The following is a 20,933-nucleotide window of genomic DNA, read 5'->3' on the forward strand; positions in this document are numbered from 1 at the left end:
TGGCAAATACCTGTGTGATTGTTGGCAATTTATTTAACCTATTTTAGCTTCAATTTTTTATCTGTATGATGGGAACAATTCCTTCATCTACTTCACTAGGGTGCTGCAAAGATCAAAGATACATAATATGTACAAAATACTATATCAGTGTTATCTATTATTAGATATTAATGTGTTATTAAAGGAGACAGAAAATGTGTATTAGAGGAGACAATGTCTATTTGTATTGATAGAGCATGTGTAGGTGGCTCTGTCAACTATTGACTGTATAGTAAGAGGCAAATCATTTAATCTATGTAGATTTCCATTTCCTTATTTTTAAAAGAACCTGATATCATCTAAATCATCTATCCCACTATCATCTAGCTACTTATGTTATCCTAAAGAGGTGAGAGAGGAAAAGTGAACAAGTCACAGCATAACCATATCTTACCTTGGCAATCATCATTTTTTTCCTTTTGTCTTTGTTAGTTATTCCAAATATTTAAAGAAGATCTCCCTGCTAAACATTTAAAACACTAGTTTGTGAAGATAAACTCCAATGGAGAGAGAATACAGAACACCGGTAGTTATGGAGATGAGGAAGTTTCTTGATTTGGGGCAGGATCTGAGAGTCTACTGTTTTCTGATCAGCCATGTGCTGCTCTGTTATCTCGTATTTTTCTTTTTCTATCAAAAATCTATCCTTCTTGGTGTTAAAGTTTTCAGAGTCCCTTCTTCATGAAGTAGACATTAACAAGATGATTTGGAATTTTTAGAATTCCTAGTAGAAGTAACAATGACAAATTTCTGATGGATCCTTCTTAGACGAACATGGTTGATGGTCAGAGGTCCAGCCATCAGTAAGTAGTAAGCCACTAGTCAATTGCTTCAAGAAAACCATTCACTTTCCCCTATGGCAACTATTGAAGATGATCAAAAACATAACCCAGATGATGCTAGATGGAAGTCTCTTCATATGTGGGCTGAAGGGCTTTTTGTCATGACTTAGCAGCTTTCTAGGCATCTCCTCAATGGGTAATACCCAGGCTTTTTGTGAATCTTTACCACAAGGGTTCCTCCATTCTTATCAGCACCAACTGCCATTTAGATAGTAGCAGGCAACGGCTCTCTCTCTTTTTTTCTTTTTATCCAGGTTTTTGGGGCAGCATATTTCTACTAATACATAGCTCACCAGGAATACGTTGCAGTGTGGCGTATTTGCTGATCCCTAGGGCCAGAACTGGATTCCAATTGCCATGCTTTTGAGACTTTCATCCTCTTTAAAGTGTAGCTACCTTTTTGTTCTTTCCCCTTCTGATTTCCTTTTCCTTTGGTTCCTTTTGGGGCTTTTTTGTCCATTATCTTGAGAGACAGGAAAGAATAACCACCATCACTGATTAATCAGTACCACAGGTAGCATATTATTAAAACTATGTTTGTATATATGTATGTTTACTAGTTGGTGCTAACAAAAAGAAAAAGAAACTGATAGTGTATTCATTACACAAAGTAGATTGATGCTTCTCAACAGGATATGGTCACTGATATTGGTACCTCTAACCTTGAAAGTTGTAGTAGGACCAGAAAGGGCACAAGAATTCAAGGATGATGACAAATGAACATTTTGGGGGTAAGTTGGAAGACAGATACATGTTGGGAGTTACCTCTCAACCAAGATGGCAGATCTACTTAGTCAAATTCTAATTATCTATGATGATGATATGTCCAAGGAATTTTGACCAGTCATTATATGGTCAGGCAAAGAGTACCTTATAGTGACAATTTTGGGTTCTGTAACATGACCATCCTTTATGTTTATGTGTTTCATAGATGATTATCTCTTTATTTCTATTATCTGTGAGAGGCCTTTTAAACTCTAGTTCTCAATTAATTTTCTTTCTTCTTTCTTTCCTTCCTTCCTTCCTTTCTTCCTTCCTTCTATTCTTTTCTTTTTCTTTGAACACTTGAGTAAATCAGGGCAACTCCATTGACACAGGCTACTAGAATTTCAGCAAGTTATTTAACATAGTCTCTCATGATATCTTTGTGGATAATATGGAGAGATATAAACTGGATGGAAATATTGTCAGGTGAATTTAAAACTTATTGACCAATGTCAATGTACATTGATGAACCAATGTTATCCTGATGGGAGATCCCTAGTGGAATACTACATAGTGGTCCTATTAAAAATGTATCAAATATGTTTCTCAAGACTCTGGATAGAAAAATAGATAGAACAAATACCCATAATTACAAACTAGACAAAACTGGGAAAGATTGCTAATTCATGAAATGATATAATTGGTACCCCAAGTAGATCTCAATATGTTCATAGTAACAAAAGGAAAGTTAATATAAATTGATATAAAATGTTGCATTAAAAAAAACCACCTTGTGAAAGTTTAGAATGGAAGAGATGGGGCCTTTTGTGTGCAAAACAAATAAACATTTCAGTAAGTACAATGGAGTTTCAAGCTCAGAAAGAATGTGATTTTAATTCGTATTATCTGGTCTGGCAGCTTGCAGCATTTTTTCTTGAAATTATAGTTCTAGAGTTCTGTGTCAATGTTCTTTGGGGTTTTCCTTGTGGGATATTTTTCCAAAGGTGATCAATACTTTAAATGAGTATTTCCCTAATTTGAGAGTATTTAGGCAGTTTTAGTTAATGATCTCTTGAAAAATACAATCCAAGCTCTTTTTTTGGTCATGACCTTTAGGTAGGCCAATAATTTTAAATTGTTTCTTCTGAATCTGTTTTACAGATTGACTTTTTCCAATGAGGTATTACACATTTTCTTCCATTTTTTCATTCTTTTAAGTTTGTTGGATGTATTGTTGTTTCATAGAGTTATTAGCTTCCATTTGCACCCGTTGTTTTTCTTCAGGTATGTTTTGTATCTTTTTTTTTCCCATTTGGCTAATTCTACTTTGAAGGTGTTTTTTTCTTCAGTGGATTTTTTTTTGCATTTGTCCAATTGTATTTTTAAGGAGTTGTTTTCTTCAATTTTTTTTTCCCTTCCTTTTCCAAGATGTTGATTCTCTCTTGAATACCTCTCATTTCCTTTCTCATTTTCTCTTCTATATCTCTTATTTGCTTTTTAAAGTCTTTTATGAGCACTTTCAAGAAGTCTCTTTGGGTTTAACACTTAATAATTCATATCACTCTAAGAGATGTCCTTTCTGGACATATTGTCCTCATCTGAGTTGGTGTTTTGGTCTTTCCTGTCACCATTGTAGCTTTCTATGGTCAAGGTTCTTTTTTTAGGGCATTTTCTTATTTTTTTTTTACTTTCATGTTTGAGCTCTGCTCTTGGGAAAAAGAGGGGAGAGGGCACTGTCCCAAGCTTCCTGTGCAGCTCTGAACATTGACTTTGAGCACAAGGGCCTCATGTTTGCGAGGGATAGCTTTGTCTGCCCTTTTCAGAAATCAGTCTGGTTTCCCAGAGTTTGCCTTGTGAGCTGGGTTTGAAGCTGCTTCACTGATCTGCTCCTCTCCTGAGCCAGGACTGAGGGTCTTAGTTGCTGATTTGCTCTGATTAAGACCCTTTCACCAGCTTTTTCAGAGTCTATCTAAGCTTGGTTGAAAACTTGTTTCACCACAGTGAAACTGACCATTCTTGAAGTTTTTCCAATCTATCTTGAGCTGGAGAGTGATTTCATTCCATCAGACTGTTCAGAGGCTTAGTTTCATGTGGTTTTTCAAGGGCTCAAGCAGCTTCCTGGCTTTACTCCACCATCTTGGTTCTACCTGCAAAAGTCTATAATTTTAAGTCATATTAATAGAAGAAGAGTGTCTAGAGACATTATTTTTAAATTTTTATGCCCATAATCCCATTTTACATGAGAAATTTTATGTGACCTCAAGAATATAGATATATAAATAGATATCCAAATAAAACATTTACTGATAATAAATCACAATTTCACAACCCTCACATTCAGTTAAGAGACCCCATATGGAGTTGCAACACAGTTTAACAATCGGAGTTCTGGAATATTTACTGGGCTCTAGTCAGACAACTGGACTCCTGTATTCATTTGTGCACACCACATTTTGGAGAGGTTATTGACAAACTAAAGTCTATCTAGATTATGAAGAAGACTAAAGTATAATGTGTGAAAGATTGGTTAAAAGGATTAGATGTTTAACTTGAATTTTAAAAGTCTTGGTAAGGGATGGATGGAGAATAGAAAGGAAGGACAGAAATAAGTACTTGTTATTAGCATCTTCTTTGTGCCAGGCACTGTGCTAGTGCTTTTATCTCCCTCCCAAATCTCATTTGATGAATTGGAAATTATCTGCATAACTTGGTCTTTCTATCGCAGAAAAGAGTTTTGTCTTAGTCAAATTGAATGTCTACACTGCAGATAAATCTATTTTTATATTTGTATTCATATTCATTTGTACTTATAATGACAAAGGTTATAACCTAAAGATTGTAGATAGCAAAAAATATTTTCTATTAATTTAATTTATATGGAAAGATGTATAAACTAATGCAAAATGAAATGAAAAGAACTGGGAGAACATTGTGCACAGCAATGTACAATGATGTTGTAATGATGATGAGAAATGAAAGACTTGGGTATTTTAATCAATACAATGATCCAACACAATTAATTCTAAATGATGATAAAATACTACCCACTGCCAGAAAGAAAACTAATAGACTCTAAGTGCAAACTGAAGTATAATTTTCTTTATTTTTTGGTTTTACATAGATAATATGGACATATATTTTGCATAATTTCTCATGTATAATTGATACCATTTTGCTTGTCTTCACAATGAGTGGGTGGAGGTCTTGAAGGGGGGAAGGAAATTTGGAACTCAAAATTTGAAAAAAATGCTAAAAATAAATAATAAAATTGGAAAAAGTTAAGAATACATTAAGGAAAAGAAGGATGTAGGAAAGAATGTTGTAAGACTAATAATGAAAAAAAGGATTTTACATATCAACAATCTCTGTTCTTACCATCAAGAAATCCACTTGTATGGTGTATTGCAAAAGACCTTATGAGAATTCTCAAAGAATTATCTCTGACTCAGAAAAGGGATGTTGTAGGAGGCTGTAGTGTTGTTGAAGTTATGATGCATTTGTCAATGGTTCATTTGCCTAGAAAGGAACTGTAGCTTTCAAGTTCAAAGCCTCTGAGTACACATACAATCTACAAGCACAGATGTGCCACTGAAGATCCCCTTTTGGGGAGGGATAAAAGAAAAGTTAGAGTTAGAATATGTTAAATTCAGGCTTTCTGTTTTTGACTCAATGTCTCTGTCTCTCTTTCTCTGTTCACCTATTTTTGTCTTCTCTTTCTTTTCTCTTCTCTGCTCTTTCCTTCTCTTTCTATAACTTTCTTTCCTCTCTCTGTTACTCTTTTTCTGTGTTTTTCTATCTCCAAATGTGTCTGTCTTTCTCACTCAACTTCCTTTTCTGCATTTTGGTGACATTTTCAACCCCCATTCTCTTTTCCTTCTTACTCTGTGTCTCCTACTTATGATATCAGAATGAAAGCAGCATTTTGTCCAGAACTTTCCTAATACATCCCCTCCAAAACGACCTAAACACATTTCAACCCAAATTCTGGTCAGGAAAGGCACAAATAAAAGTCACAGTAAGTCATTTTCCTAGACTGAGCTAAAAAAGGTCAGACTAATCATCCCTTCCAGGGGTGAGCAGATCTCAAATGTCACTTAAAATCCAAAATCAAGAAATAGGATAGAAAAGTTAGCAAACAACAAAAATATCAGGGACTTGGGCATTAAGATATCCTATGGTAACAGAGTGGCTCAAAATACAAATTCAAAACAAAACAATAACTTGAATACACTTACAAGCAAAACCTCAAAGAAGCATGAAGACTGGAAATGAGCCAGACATAGAATTCTTGGAAGACTTAAAGAAAGAAACTTTTAAAATAGCAAAAAGAAGTGAAAATTAAATAAGAATGGAAAAGGAAACATTAGGGAAAGATGTAAGAGCAATGCAAGAAAATTATAAAAAAGAGAATTAACAGCTTATAAAAGAGGCACAAAATTTCCCTGAAGAAATCAATACTTCAAAAATTCAAATTGGCCACATAGTAAAAGAGACAAAAAATACCAAAGTAATTTTTTAAAAAATCACAACAGTCTCCAATTCTCCTATTTGAGGAGCATACCTTCCACATAGACCGTTTTTTTTTTACCATATAAAATCCAGTAGTCATATAATATTGTATTTTTCTTTAGAAGAGATGACTATTTCTCTACAGACTAGCTTCCTCCTTTATCAAGTGCTTGAGATTAGTCAACTTTATAATCTCTGCATCTCTTTTCTTTTTTTTCCTTTTTTTAAAAATAGTTTTATATTTTAAAAATAAATGCAAAGATAATTTTTGACATTCATCCTTGCAAGACCTTATGCTACAAATTTTTCCTCCTTCCTCCCCCTTCCCCCTCTCCTAGAAGCAAGTAATCCAATGTATGTTAAACATGTGCAATTCTATACATATTTCCACATTTATCATCTGTATCTCTTTTCATCTACAAATGCTTCTATTAGTATTTGTCTTAAAATTTTTGGTTCCTAATAGGTGTGTTTTTAAAAGGGAAGATATTTAATTGGAAACCATGATTTCCAATAATAATAATTTATATTTATCAGGTTTCAAAGTAGGAGTTCAAAATATGTGTATTTTTGAAATTCATTTTCCATGTTTCCTGGTACTCACACAGAAATATCGATATTACTACCTACCTTTTATCGGTTAAGACAATGTATTTTTTTGAAAATATGTGGAGTTTAAATTCAGGTGAGCCTCATATTTGGATCTTGTTTCTGACACTTATTGAATTCCTGAAATACAGAAAAGATCCCAGAAGAACAGGGAGGAAGAATTGGAGTGATTCTGAATTTGTAAAGATGCAAGCAGTTGATGTGAGACATGTATATAGGAAAGAGAAAGCTAATAAAACACAAAACATGTTTCCTCAGCTAGGGTGGGAAATTATCTACAGAAGATCACTGAGTTTGTTTTTTAAGTTTTAGCAATCTGATAGGGGCCAGAATTATCCAGATGGATTTACTCTCTCATTGAACCAAGAAAAGGAAGCAAATGGTAGCTTTGGCTGCCTGGCACAGGTAGGGCTGATCAGGTCCAAAGTTCTCACTGATGGGGAGGAAATATAGATGCAATGCTGTTTGTTCTTGTTGCTATTGTTGATTTTTTTCTGTTTCTTCTCTCAAACCTGATTTGCTATAATCCATTAGGATTACATCCCTCCCAACCCCCTTTAAGTCTTAACAAATCTCATGCCTGAAAATCAAGCTCACAACCCCTATGTTATGCCTAGTTTAAAAAAAAAAGGAGACATTATAAGAAAATGCTGCCTCTTAGCATGATTTCCATTCCTAACCACAATTCTTTCCAGATGCCTGGATGAGGTTGGTTAGTCTGCAAAGCTCTCTTGTGACATTTAGTTGTGGTTTGTAAACTCATGCTACTAACTCTTATCCAATAGATCTGGGTCCTTTCAGACCATGCACATGAAGAATCTGCCTGTAATCTTCATGTGACTTGGGATTCTAACAGCACTAACTTGGAATTCTGGCACATGGGTGAGAGAGAAATCTGATTGAATGGTATGAGTGGAACCTAAGGAGAAATGATAAGACTATTTGTGAGAGAACGGGGCTAGAGAGCAATAACTTGAACTGTGGAAAGATGTCAGCATCCCCAGGCCAGTAAGACTATACCAGCTTTTCCTATAATTGCACAATTTTCCTCTTGATTTTTCTGGTTGGATACAATCACACTAAAGGCCATTCCCTAGGGTGTATAACCTTAATCTTCTCCACTCTCCCCAATTCCCAGCCTTGGCCTTTTATTACCCAATGTAGCATACAGGAAAAAGTGATGGCTTCAGAGTCAGAGTATTGGGATTCAAATCCTTCCTGATCCATTGACTACCTGTGTGATCATGGGCAAAATTATTCAAGCTCCCTAAACTTAAGTTCCTTGGAACACCTTTTGAGTTATGTCCAGCTATGTTTTGGATGTTTGAATTGCCAACATAAGGAAATGTATGTGGAAAGGCTAGGTTGTAATCTCTCTAGACATTGAAGGAAGTCTGTATGAAAGAAAAGGGAAAGTTGTTTAAAACCAAAGACTACAGCTAGTGGTATGGGAATGATATAACACCACTAATGCATTGAAAAGATGCGTCCACCAATTTTTGCTGTCCTTAGTCTCCAGCAAAAAGAATGTTCTCCCTTCTGTACTTTATATGACTTTAGTCCCTTGTTCCCATATCCCTGTCACAGGTATGGAAGCTTTTGCAGCTAGTCACTACATTTCCTCTTCACTCACTTTAGAAGTTGAGAATTGGCTATCTGGAAACATCTTTTTAAAAAATAAAACTGTATTTTACCTGAAGTTCATTAGAAACTAAATCAATGGGTACTCAATATGGATTAATAATAATAATAGCATTTATAAAGCATAATTTGCAAAGGTTTTTTTTTAAACAAATATTATCTCACTTGATACTAAAAAAACCCTTGAAGGGAAAGTGCTATTCAAACTCCCAGTTTACAAATGAAGAAACTGAGATAGACTGAAGTTCAATGATGTGCCCAGGATCACCCAGCAAATTTCAGGCCAGATAACTCAGACCCCATAATGACATCTTTACAAGTTTTTCCTTTGCTGAGTAAACTCCCTTTCTAAGAGAATAAGACTTATGAATAGAGAGAAGAACAGAATCTTTAAGAGAATACCCTGCAATGTAGATATGAATGAAAATTTTTCATGGGAATGGTGTTGGTTTGTTATTGTTTTAATGCTCAGCTTAACAATAAAAAAATGGCTTTCAAATTAGGAGTTTTGGCCAAAGAAGTTACCTTTTCATTAAATAAATATTATAGGAAATAGAAGGAAAATTCCCCTTATATCCCTCACACACACACACACACCCACATATCTACCCTTAAGATGTAAACTTCTTGAGGGCATGGAGTGTTTCTGCCTTTTTTTATACCTCTTCTCTTAGCACAAAGCTTGACACCTAGCAAAAGTTTAAGAAATGTTGGGTAATTGATGGTGTGGATGTTTTATAAAAGCCGATGTCAACAACTAAATTGTCTTATTTCAGCTCTGGATAGAGCTCAAAAAGGTCAAAATCTCTGTCTAGTTTTAAACTAAGTCATGGAATCTTAGAGTTGGAAAGAATACTGGAGAAAATCAAGTCTAAAAAATGGAAAAATTGAGGCCCCGGGAAGGAAAGGACTAACAGCTAATTAGTCACTAAACTTAGATCCCCTACCTCTGAATCCAGTAATTTTTCCCCTTTGTCTGACCAGTCATATAAGAGAAAGCAGATTATTAAAATTTCTACCATAATCTAGGAAGCTAAAATTAATATTCAGATAGGGTAGAGGCACATAATCTAAGCCCCCCAGCCAGTATCTAGTAATTAATTAACAAACTTGTATGAAATACTTACTATGTGCTAGGAACTGTGCTAGCACACATACTTATATAAATTTTTATTACAAAGGATGAAAGGGAATCTAATTTAAAAAACTGCATTCTTCCCTCTAAGATTAAGGGAAGCTGAAGGATTACTTTTAAAAAGACAAAATAACTAATTCTTTGTGACCACCCTTAATGAGTACTTCTATGTTGAATAGTCAAGTTGCTGACTGCTTCCAAATCTTTGCTTTCCAGACATAAGTCCCCATCAGAGCAGCAGCATCAGTGGCAACAATGGACACTGTCAAAGCATCTTCTGGGTGTTACATGGTGTGCTAAGACAGAGACATATGTGATATATTTGAAATATATGGACTTGGGAGTCAGAAGACTTGGATTGACATCTCTTCTAGTCCTTTACTACCTGGATGGAGTCAGACACATCGCTGAATCTCTCAGTACCATTATAGGTAAGGTAAGGAATTGGACTGAATGTCATCTGTGTTTTCTTCCAGTTAAAATGTGTAATTCAGTGACACAGTGATAATCATGGTTATGATTGAGAATATTAATTTTGCTCCTCAGAATGCTGTGTCAATCAAAACCTTTGCAAAAGAGGCCTACAGTTGGTAAAAAGATTAATTGGATTAGATATGTGTCATTACATATTAAACTAATATTTCAGAAGCAGGGAATATCCCAATTATCTTTATTATACTGGGTGGAACCTACCTCTTGAAACTTAATACTTCAACATGAAAGAAATAGATATTTCAGGTATTAATGCCTCTAATTTACAGATGAGGATATTGAACTTAGTTGAGATTAAGTGACTTGTGAAGGATTACACAGTAAGTATCAGAGTCAAAATTTGAACTCAAGTCTCCAGTCAATGCAAGTCCTACCCTTTTCTGACCTTTACTGCTCATTATTCCAGACTTCACTCTACTCAATGAAAGGGGATTATTTGTGTCTCTACAGGAGAGGGCATGAGTCAGATAACTAAGGCATTTAAACAAAATATTTTAAGTTCCTTGTCCAAAACCCTAATGGAAACATATGTGACTAAAATCTTGTGTTCCAATAAAAAAATTCTCTTTTAAAAAATGATTGTCTTATTACTAGAAAAAAATCTTAAAGCTGATTCATAGAGGACTAAGAGAATCTTTAGCTAAGAAGATAAGAAGAAATTCTTCAAGAAAAATAAACTACATCCTCTAAATTAAATTAAAACATCTGGGTGATTATTTCCCAAGAAATATGACTATAGTGGTAAGGACAAAAGAGCAAACATGACAAAGTACTCAAAATCACCTGTGACTCCATATTATTAAGAAGTCACTGGGGAACCATTTCAATAATATTGTGAGGGCAAAAGTCAAATTGCAGGAATAAGAAGTGATCAGATGGTGAGAAATTGGCGATAGAGAGTGTAGACCACCATGCTGAAACATTTGGAAGTTATAGGAAGAAAGGAAAGGGGACAAAACCTTGAGTGTTTTTGAGGAAAACTGAGGGTTCTTTTAGAATGGGATAGTAGTGGGCTGGAACCAACTAGTATCAGAGCCAATGGTTAAATTTTAAGCATAAGCATTTAAACTTCAGGAACTAGAAAACACTATAAATGAGAACTTGATTTAATTTTGTTGCTGTAGGTAGATTTTAAAAAGTAAAGTAGGAAATGACAATACTGTGGAAGAAGAATATACTATCAGAGATGTGCTGGTAAATATTTACTACATTACTGTATTTGGTAAAGCAAAAGATAAAATTACCTGCTAAGAGAAAGGTGGAAGTGAGAGTAGAATAAGTGAAGAAAAAATTTTAAATAGGATCTTTGGGGAAGAGAACTAGTAGCAAATGAGAGGGACCAGCAAAAGCCTTGACAGAAGGTAGCACTTGAGTAGTCTTTTTTTCCCCTTAAACTTTGTCTACAATGTCTTTGTTTCTTTCCCCGCCTAATGGTATCATATTTCTTTCTGATAACATATAAAGGTAGTTTTCAACGTTCACTTTTATAAGATTTTGAGTTGCAAATTTTTCTCCTTTGCCTCTTTCTTTTCCACTCCCCAAGATGGCAATCTGATACAGGTTACAATCATATTACACATATTTTCATCTTAGTCTTATGAAAGAAGAATCAGAACAAAATGGAAAAATCACAAGAAAAAAGGGAAAACAGTATACTCCGATTTGTATTCATTCTTCATAACTCTTTCTCTCAATGTGGATGGGCTGTTTCCATAAGTCTTTGCAATTGTCTTGGATCACTGTATTGCTGAGAACTAAGTCTATTACAGTTGATCATCATACAATGCTACTGGGTGTACAATGTTCTGGTCCTGCTTATTCACTCAGCGCCAGTTTATATATAGTTTTCAGAATATGCCTATTTGAGCTGTCTTTTTTTAAAAAAATAAACAAATAAAAAGAATTGTAGTTTGTAATGGGCTGAGGTTTGAGTTGATGCACTGAGGTCCCAAATACATGAGGCTAAATAGTAATTGGACTATACTCTATTAATATACATAATTGGATAAAGAATGGTCCCTGCCCACTCTCTGTGCAAGTCCTGATGTGTTGTATAGGAAATGACAATTTTTGTGGGTGGAGGCAGAGAGACAGGAAGAGAGGCTGGGAGAGATTGGGCCTGGGTTCTGTTCTGGTAGTGGCTGGTCATGTGGCTGCTGGTCTAGTTAGCTTCTTGACTCAGCTGCACACATTGCTATTGCTGATTCTCCTCCACCTCTGATCTTTCTTCACTGAGAATAAAGATTGACGATTTTCCCCTAACCTGAATTCCTGACTCCAGCTGATTTTAAAATACGGGGGTCTTCACATTTGGCACCCAAGCGTGGGAACCAAGAACCCTACCTTCACTGAAGAAGTTTCTGGTGACCAGGAACTTGGGTGAGTATTGTTAATAGACAAACAGGGAACTTATTTTCTTAAAAACTAAACCAGTAATCTTTATTTGGCTAAAATGGGACAAATGCTAGCTAAAGACTCTCCATCCCTGTCCCCAACCCCTTCCCCCTTCAACCCCTTCAACCCCACCCACTAGTGGTGCTATAGAAAGCATGCTTAAGCTGATAGAAGGACAAGGGCTACTTATAACTTGGGAACAGGTAGCTAGACTTCTGGGTACATTAAACTGCATCTCCCCTCGGTTCGTAGAGGAGGAGCAGATCTCTCGAGATAACTGGTCCCTGGTTGGACAATAGATGTCCACATATTACAGTGAAAATGGTCCTCATTCAAGTTCCAGCGAGGCATTCTATTTATACAATATAATTCAGTTAGCACTAAGAAACTCTATTCCTAGAAGAAAGAAAAAAATCTGCTCCCAGTAGCCAAATAGGGAAGCCTGATATTAAGGAGGAAGACAATGAAGAGATTAATGACCATATCCCCACAGGGCATGGAGACTTAAGTGAGCAAAGGTGTGGTGACTTTCCACCTCAGGAGGCAGCTTCAACTCCACCTCAGGAGCAAGTGATTGACTCTCCTCCATCAACTCCACCCTCTGGGATGGAGGGAGGAGGGGCAATGGGTGGGGGGGGGGGAGAGTGACAGCACCAGCACCTCCCCCTCAGCATCCAACTATTCCTATGAGTAGATTGCAAGAGGGCTTAATGAAGGCCAAAGAAAAGGGTGTAGATGTGAGGGAACTACAGCCCCATTTTCCCTGTAATTTCCCAGTTTAATTCCTCAGGTCAAGAAAGTTGAAGAGACACTCCTTTTAACATAGAAATCCTCAAAGACCTGAAAAAGGCTTGCACTCTTTATGGGGCTACATCAGCTTATGTTAAGATGCTATTACAGAATTTGGCTTTTGAAATCTTGACTCCTAATGATTGGAAACCTATAGCAAGGGTATGCCTAGAACCTGAACAAAAAATTACATGTGGCTTCGAATATAGCGAGTTCTGTAGATACAAGCCCAACAAAATAGTCAAATGCAGTCTCATGCTGCAATCACCATGACCTACTAACAGGTATAGGGCCCTATACAGATGTCACAGTACAAATTAATTATTCAGTAGCAGCATATGAGCAAATCGCTGCTAATGCTATCAAAGCGTGGGCTTTGATTCAGAATAAAAATGACAAAGGTGAAACCTTCACAAAATAACACAAGGGCCAAAATGAACCTTTTGCTGACTTTGTGGACATTTCAGTCTAATCACAAGAACTAATGGGGAAATGCATCAAGAGATGTTTTAATAAGGCAACTTGCTAAGGAAAATGCTAATGAGGTCTGCAGAAGAATTATACTAGGACTGCAGGATGCTTTTTAGAGGAGTTCATAAGAACTGTGCCACAGTGGGCACAAAATGCCTTTAAGCCAGACTATGATGCAGACTTCCCAAGATCCCAACATGGATAGACAGGGTCCCTTCTGGCAAGGGACTTCCAGAGAGACTTGTCAATGCTTTCAGTGTGGTAAAGTAGGGCATCTGAAAGCTCAATGTTGGTATAGAGACAGAGTGAGAAAACAGGGTGGGAGAACAAGACCCAGCACCCATGTCCAAATGCACAGAGGCTTCCATTGGGCCTCAGAATGTAGACAGGTTCAGGGAAACGGATGAGGGGCTCAGCCAGGGCCCCATGCAAAAACACTTGGGCATGATCAGCCAATTGTGTACCCAGAGAGTGCCTAGATCAATTCCCCAATATGATCAATCAGCCAGGAAGCCATATGATGGGAGAAAGGGATTACACAATCAACCAGCCAGGAAGCAACCTGATGGGAGAAAGGGATTAAAATTAGCGAGAATAGAGTTGTATGCAGCTGAGACAATTGAGATACCCCCTGGAGAGGTGAAATCTGTTCCTCTCCAGCCTATGGATCCCTTGCCTCCAGGCACTGTAGGCTTGACCATTTTATCTCCTGAGAGTATGTACAAAACAGTGTCCATCCACACACTGATGTGGGAAACTGGGGAATGTGTAGATAATATTCCAGTCACCAATACAGGCAGACAATGTGTGACTAATCACCCAGGAGAAATAGTAGCATCAGGTTTACTCATACAGAATCCTAATAAGCAACCTGGGATAGTCACCCAGATTCTGATTCCAGATCACAAAATCCAGCAATATACTGGACAGCAGCTGTAACAACTGACCGACCTATGCTCACGATCTATATAAATGGCCTTCCATTGGAAGGATTGGTAGACACAGATACAGATCGTACGGTCATTAGAGGTGCCAATTGGCCCAATCACTGGCCAAACATTAAGGCAGACACCTACATGTCTGGCATAGGAGGATCAATAGCAGCTGAAGTTAGTGCTGCCCCTATGAGATGGACTTTTGAAGGAAAAACAGGAGTTTTTACTCCTTTTATAGTTGAAAAATCCCATCAATCTGTGGGGAAGAGACGTTTTACAACAATTAGGGTTAAAATGAGTACTTTGGTTTTTAAGCAGGCTGCTGTTGAAGGCCTGCACTTTCACCTGTTCCTATCCAATGGAAAACTGATACACCAGTGTGGATAGAACAGTGGCCCTTGGAATGATAAAATTCAGGCCTTATTAGATTTAGTAAAGGAGCAGCTTGATCAAGGACACTTAAAACCTTCTCTAAGTCCTTTGAATTCTTAGGTTTGTTTTAAAAAGAAATCTGGAAAATGGAGGATGTTAAAGATTTAAGAAAAGTGAATGAACAGATGGAAACTATGGAACTCTTCAGCCTGGACTTCCATCTCCTACCAGTTGCCTAGAGAATGGCCTCTTTGGGTTATAGATATTAAGGATTGTTTCTATTCTATCCCTCTGATAAGGAGGATATGAAAAGATTTGCCTTTTCAGTGCCTGGTGTTAACTTAGCTGAGCCTTATAAAGATGTGGAATGGACAGTTTACAGGGAATGAAAAACAGCCCTACTATGTGTCAAATGTATGTTGCTGCTCTTGCTCCAGTAAGAAAAAGATTTCCAAAAGTTATGCTATTACATTATATGGATGATATATTGGGATGTGCAACTGAGGAAAATGTTAGAAGCATGCTATAAAAGACCAGAGAAACACTAAGGATTTATAAATTATAATAACACCAGAAAAAATTCAAAGACATGCTCCTTTTCAATATTTAGGATATGAAGTATACCCTAATGCATAATTCAAAAACTGTCCCAAGAACAGAAAAACCAAACACATTGAATGATTTTCGAAATTGATAGGAGATATCCAATGGATGCTAATCAGTGTTAGGTTTAACCACCTATCAGTTCAAACTGATATGACATTTTAAGGGAGACAGTGCTTAAATTCATCAGCCAGCTTACAAAAGAAGCTCAAGAGGCTTTGAGAGAAGTTAAATTGGCTTTTATCCAATGTGGTTGAAAGAATCACCAAAAACCCTTGAAATATCAGTTTTGCCACACAAGAGGCACCCAACAGCAGTCCCTTCATCAAGGAGACAGTGTGATAGAGTGAGGAACCTCTGCACAACCAGAACAAAGCCTTACTTCTACCCAGTGCTTGTAGCTAGAATTTTATTAAAGGCCACTAAGGAGCAGTACAATTATCTGGGACAAGACCTGACAAGATATACACCTTTTATACCAATATCACAAATCAATGTGTTGTGAGACCATCCAGAGTGGCAAATTTTATTAGCCATGGCTCCAAATTTTATACATGGGATCCATTAAAAGATAACCAGACTATTACATAATTGGCAATGGATTCTGAAGAAAAGTTTTAAAGTTCCTCTTAGGACCAACTATCTTCATGGATGCATCCAAACATGATATTTGTGCTGTTACTCATGATCTAACTATAAAGAGAGTGCAGAACTCCTTTCAATCCACTCAGCAGAATGAATTGACGAATCATTCTAGCCTTACTTATTATCCAGGAGACATAAATATAATATCTGATTTGGCCTATTCAATAGGTGTGGTACAAAGAATTCACAGTCCAAATAAAATTTGCAGCTCTAATATATTCAGCTCTTTAAGAAACTTCAAGAGCAAGTGAGAAAGCATCCAGGTAAGATCTATATATTACATGTCCACTTCTGTATTCCAGGTCCCATTTTTTGATGGCAATTCAAAGGCAGATAGCCTTCTAACTATGTTGGTCAATACCCTTTATTCCAAGAAGCCCAGGCATCTCATTCTAAATATCATAGGCTGCTCGAGCTTTAGTTTAAATTTGGAATAACAAGAGAGGAAGTAGAGCATAGTAAAAGCCTGAAAGCTTGCCTTCCTTTCCACACTCCACACTGCCTCCAGGGAAGAACCCCTCGTGGTTTGAGACCCAATGAAATCTGGCAAATGGATGTGGACCCATTATAAATCTTTTGGTCGTCTGTCTTTCATCCATGTTGTGGTAGACACCTTTTTCGGGATTCACTTTTGCAATACCAGCAGCAAAAGAGACAGCCCAAGTGGTCACTGGAATTCCTCACAAAGCATTTGCCATTAATGGTGTGCCACAAGCAATAAAACAGACAATGGTCCTGCTTATATTTTGAAACATTTTGCACACTTTGTGCACAGTATAAGATTTTACACACCACGGGCATACCTTTAATCCTCAAGGACAGGCAAAGTAGAGAGGAGAAACAGAGGTATTAAGACGTCCTCCAAAAACAAAAGAAAGGGAGCCACAGGTAACCCTAGAGAACTTCTAAATCTAGTCCTTTATACTATTAACTTTGATTTTTTGACAAAGATGCACTGGCTCCAGAGACAGGGTTTTATAACCCACCGGAAGGTCAGTGTCCAGTGCGAGCAGCTCCACTCATCTTTAGATAATCGCCAGGTGATGTGGAGAGACCAGAAAGTGGTAAATGGAAAGGACCAGATAGGTTAACTGCTTGGGGAGAGGATTTTGTATCTCTAAGATGGAGAAGGAATCAGATGGTGCCAATGAGCCGTATTTGCCTTGTCCATTGCAGAGAGACAGAGCAGACCCTTGAAACAAAGGGAAGACCCAAGAAATATTGGGCAGTTCTGTTGTGATTGTGCTCACCATTGAAAGAGGTGGCAGTTATGGCGTTTGACCCATGGACATCAAAGATTGTTGGACTTGAAAACCTCAGGAATCATTGGATTCTCTGACACATAGGACTTGAAAACCCTCAGGAATCATTGGATTTCTGTGAATGGACTTGAAAATTCTTAGGAATCATTGGATTTCTAAGAAAATGATAAGACTGTTACAGGACTTCAAAATCTGATGGAATCATTGATTCCTAAACAAAAAGATTTTGGGACTTCAAAAACTAGGGGATCATTGGATTCTGACAAGGAAGCAATGGACAAGATTGTTTTTGACTATCTCTTGTGCTGAAGAAAGCGTATGTGTGACTGTTGTTTACATACCCTCCTTCTAGGACTTCTGTGATCTTTTTAACACCATGTTGATTTATATTGTTTGTTATTCCACTACCTTATGCACAATTCATTTTGTTACACCACATCGAGGCTGGGCACTGACTGTGGGGAGAGTCATCCCTAATAGCCTCTGCGTTATTGCAATTGCTTGTGTAATACCTCCCATGCTGTGGGTTTGTGCATAAAGACCCTCAGCCCAGAAACCCGCTAGCAACCCCCACTTCCCTTTGGTGCTTTTCATCTCCCTTCCTGAGATGTCAGGGAGGGCATGATCATCTCCTTTTTAGTGCTTTCATCGCCTTTCCTGAGAAGTCAGGGAGGGTGTGATCACCTCCCCTTGGGGGCTCTGACCTCCCTGAGAAGTCAAGGATGGCATGACCACCTGTGTTCTAAAAGAAAAGAAAGCGGGAGTAGTTTGATATGATGAGATTTATTTGTAATAATATGTAACTTTTTTATGAGTCTTTACCAAACTTTTTTCTTTTTTTCAATTCTAATTTTATTTATTTAACATTTTCCTCAGTTATATTTAAATTATTTTTTTCATTTGTTTTTAAGATTTTTGAGTTTTAAGTTCTCTTCCTTTTCCCCATCTACAATTAAGAAACTACATGTGAAGCTATGTAAAACATTTCCATTAAAGTCAAGTTATGAAAGAAACAGATCTCCCACCCTAATGAAAATAAAAACTCTCAAGGAAAATTATGTTAAAAAATTAAGTTAAAACGAGAGATGGAAAGAGAAATAGAGTGCTTCGATCTGTTTTCAGATTGAGCTACGTCTTAAAAGAATCCAGTGATTTCAAGAGGTGGAGTTGAGTCTGGGGACCTGAATTCTATTTCTAGCATGGTCAATGACTAATTATGTGATTTCACTTCTCTTGATTTCAGTTTGTTAACCTGTTAAATAAAGACATAGTTACCCCCTAATTAATAATCAATTAAAAAGCAACAAATAGTGGGAAAAAGGATTGCTTTGAGGATAAAATAAAATTTTGTATGTGAAAGTCTTTCAAAAACTGTAAAGTAGTATATAAATATTCATATTATTATGATCCTTGCAGGACAATGTTGTTATTGTTGTTTTGTCCTTCCTTCTGCAAGGGGACCATGACATCAGAAAGGTGATGCCATGACATGCAAGCAAATTGGATTTAAGTAAGGGAGAGCTGTGCAAAGTCACCTGCCTCACTTTCCCCTCTAGAGCCATTTGGTCAGGTATAGATCAGGATGACTAGGGATAGTCTGGAATGCAGTGGGAGACCTTGGCCTTTTATAACCTATGGTCTTCCACAGGTCTGACTGAGGCTACAACTATTTAGAGATAAGGCTAGAAACTGAGGCAAAGAAAGAATGGCCTCTTTCACCTAGTCCAAAAACATTTTAATAAATAAATAAATAGGGGATGAGAAGACCCTCAATTTTTAGCCAAAACAGAAATGACTGCTATTAACATTCTCTCACAATTAAGACCTGAACAATGTTGTCTTGGGGATTTATCTGGGACCTATTGTTGAGAGATTCATAAGAGTCAGAATGATCTTGGTTTAAGGCATAGTCCTTAAAAAAGAAATCTAGCTAGTAAATCCCAAGATAATTTTGAAGAATTCCAGGACAATGGAGAGTATCTATCTATCTATTTATTTATCTAACTCTTATCATCTATTTATTTATTTATAATTTCAAGTAGTTCCCTTTTTCCACAGCCTTCAAGTAATAGAAATAAGGAAGTAAAACTTAGATGACAAATTTTAAAATAATAATAAAATTATTTCAAGTAACTACTTTTAAGGGGGAGAAGTGTTCTGATCTACTCTCAAGGTGGACATTTTCTTGGGCCACTTTAAAGTGTACATTTATTTAATTAAACTCTATATCAAGAAGAGATTACACACACTAATTTAAATTGAGGGAGGGATTCTGAATGATGAGTAGGGGGAATGACTCTCCTAAACTGATTAATTGCAGCACATAAAAAATCAGTAGACTCCTTGCTCTCTTAGACCTGAAGTTGATGAGCAGAAAATGTTTTGTGCCAAATTTTCTAAATGGCCTCCCTTGGAAATCAAGAGTCCCTTTGATTAATAAACATGAAGAAATGTCTTCTTATTCCCCAAATTCTGAAACATCCCCACAACTCCCACATTTTCCTGGCAAGCTCAGAAGCTTAAGATAAAGGTGATTTACACTTTAAAAGACAAAGTTAGAAAAACCAGGTCTTGAGAACAGCTGCTAGTAAGAATGTCAAAAGGATTTCAGTTTAAAAAAAATGAGGGAAAACATGAAATGTCTTTGGACATATGTAAATTTCAAAAGAACTGCAACTTTTATGCAATCCACATTGACTGGATTGCATAAAAGTTGCAGTTCTTTTGAAATTTACATTTCATACATAAATTTACATACCTGTAAAGGTATGTGGCTGAATGGAAAGTAAAAAAAAAGAGAAAGTCTGATCCTTCTTTGTTGAAGTCATGGAGATGGGGAAGGAGTGAGGGAAAGTCCTTTGGTCATGGAACTTTGCATATAATGCAAGTTTTTTGATGTTTTCATTAATTTCATAGAAAAAATTTCCTCAATTTTACTTTTGTTATAAAGGATGGATTTCTGGAATTCTATTGATGAATGTAGATGTATATATATATATATATATATATATATATATATACACACATACACACACAGAGAGAGAGAGAGAGAAGTAAGTTTATCAGGCAGAATTTGAACACAGATTTTCCTGACTACAACTCCAACATTCTCTATCTACTCCTATGACAAAAACTTAGAAAACACAATTTTAAAAGTAGGAACTGAAATAGGAGACATAGCTCAAGCAATCCAAGGAAGAGAGTCTATCAACATTGAATAAATGATCAGCAGCCAAATGCTGCAGAAGTCTACGAAGAAGGAAGCCTAGACAATGGCTCTATTTCCAGAAAAAGCCCTAGACTTAGAGAAAAGAAGGAGCTCAAGACAAATTTTGCCTTTGATACCTTTTGGTTGTGTGACTCAGCAAGTTAGAGAATGGTGACATCACTTAGTTTCTCTGATTCTCAATTTTCTGATCTATGTAACAGAAACACCATTTAGCAGTACATGATTGTGAGCAACCCATAGAGTTGCATCTCCATAAAGGTT

General features: G+C 36.7%; 1 pseudogene; it reads right to left on the minus strand.

Annotated features, from left to right (window-relative positions):
* Positions 1-510: 510 nt before the first annotated feature.
* Positions 511-6,156, minus strand: LOC100920665 (annotated as a pseudogene).
* Positions 6,157-20,933: the final 14,777 nt, after the last annotated feature.

Source organism: Sarcophilus harrisii, chromosome 2 (assembly GCF_902635505.1).
Source record: "Sarcophilus harrisii chromosome 2, mSarHar1.11, whole genome shotgun sequence".
Taxonomy (NCBI): domain Eukaryota; kingdom Metazoa; phylum Chordata; class Mammalia; order Dasyuromorphia; family Dasyuridae; genus Sarcophilus; species Sarcophilus harrisii.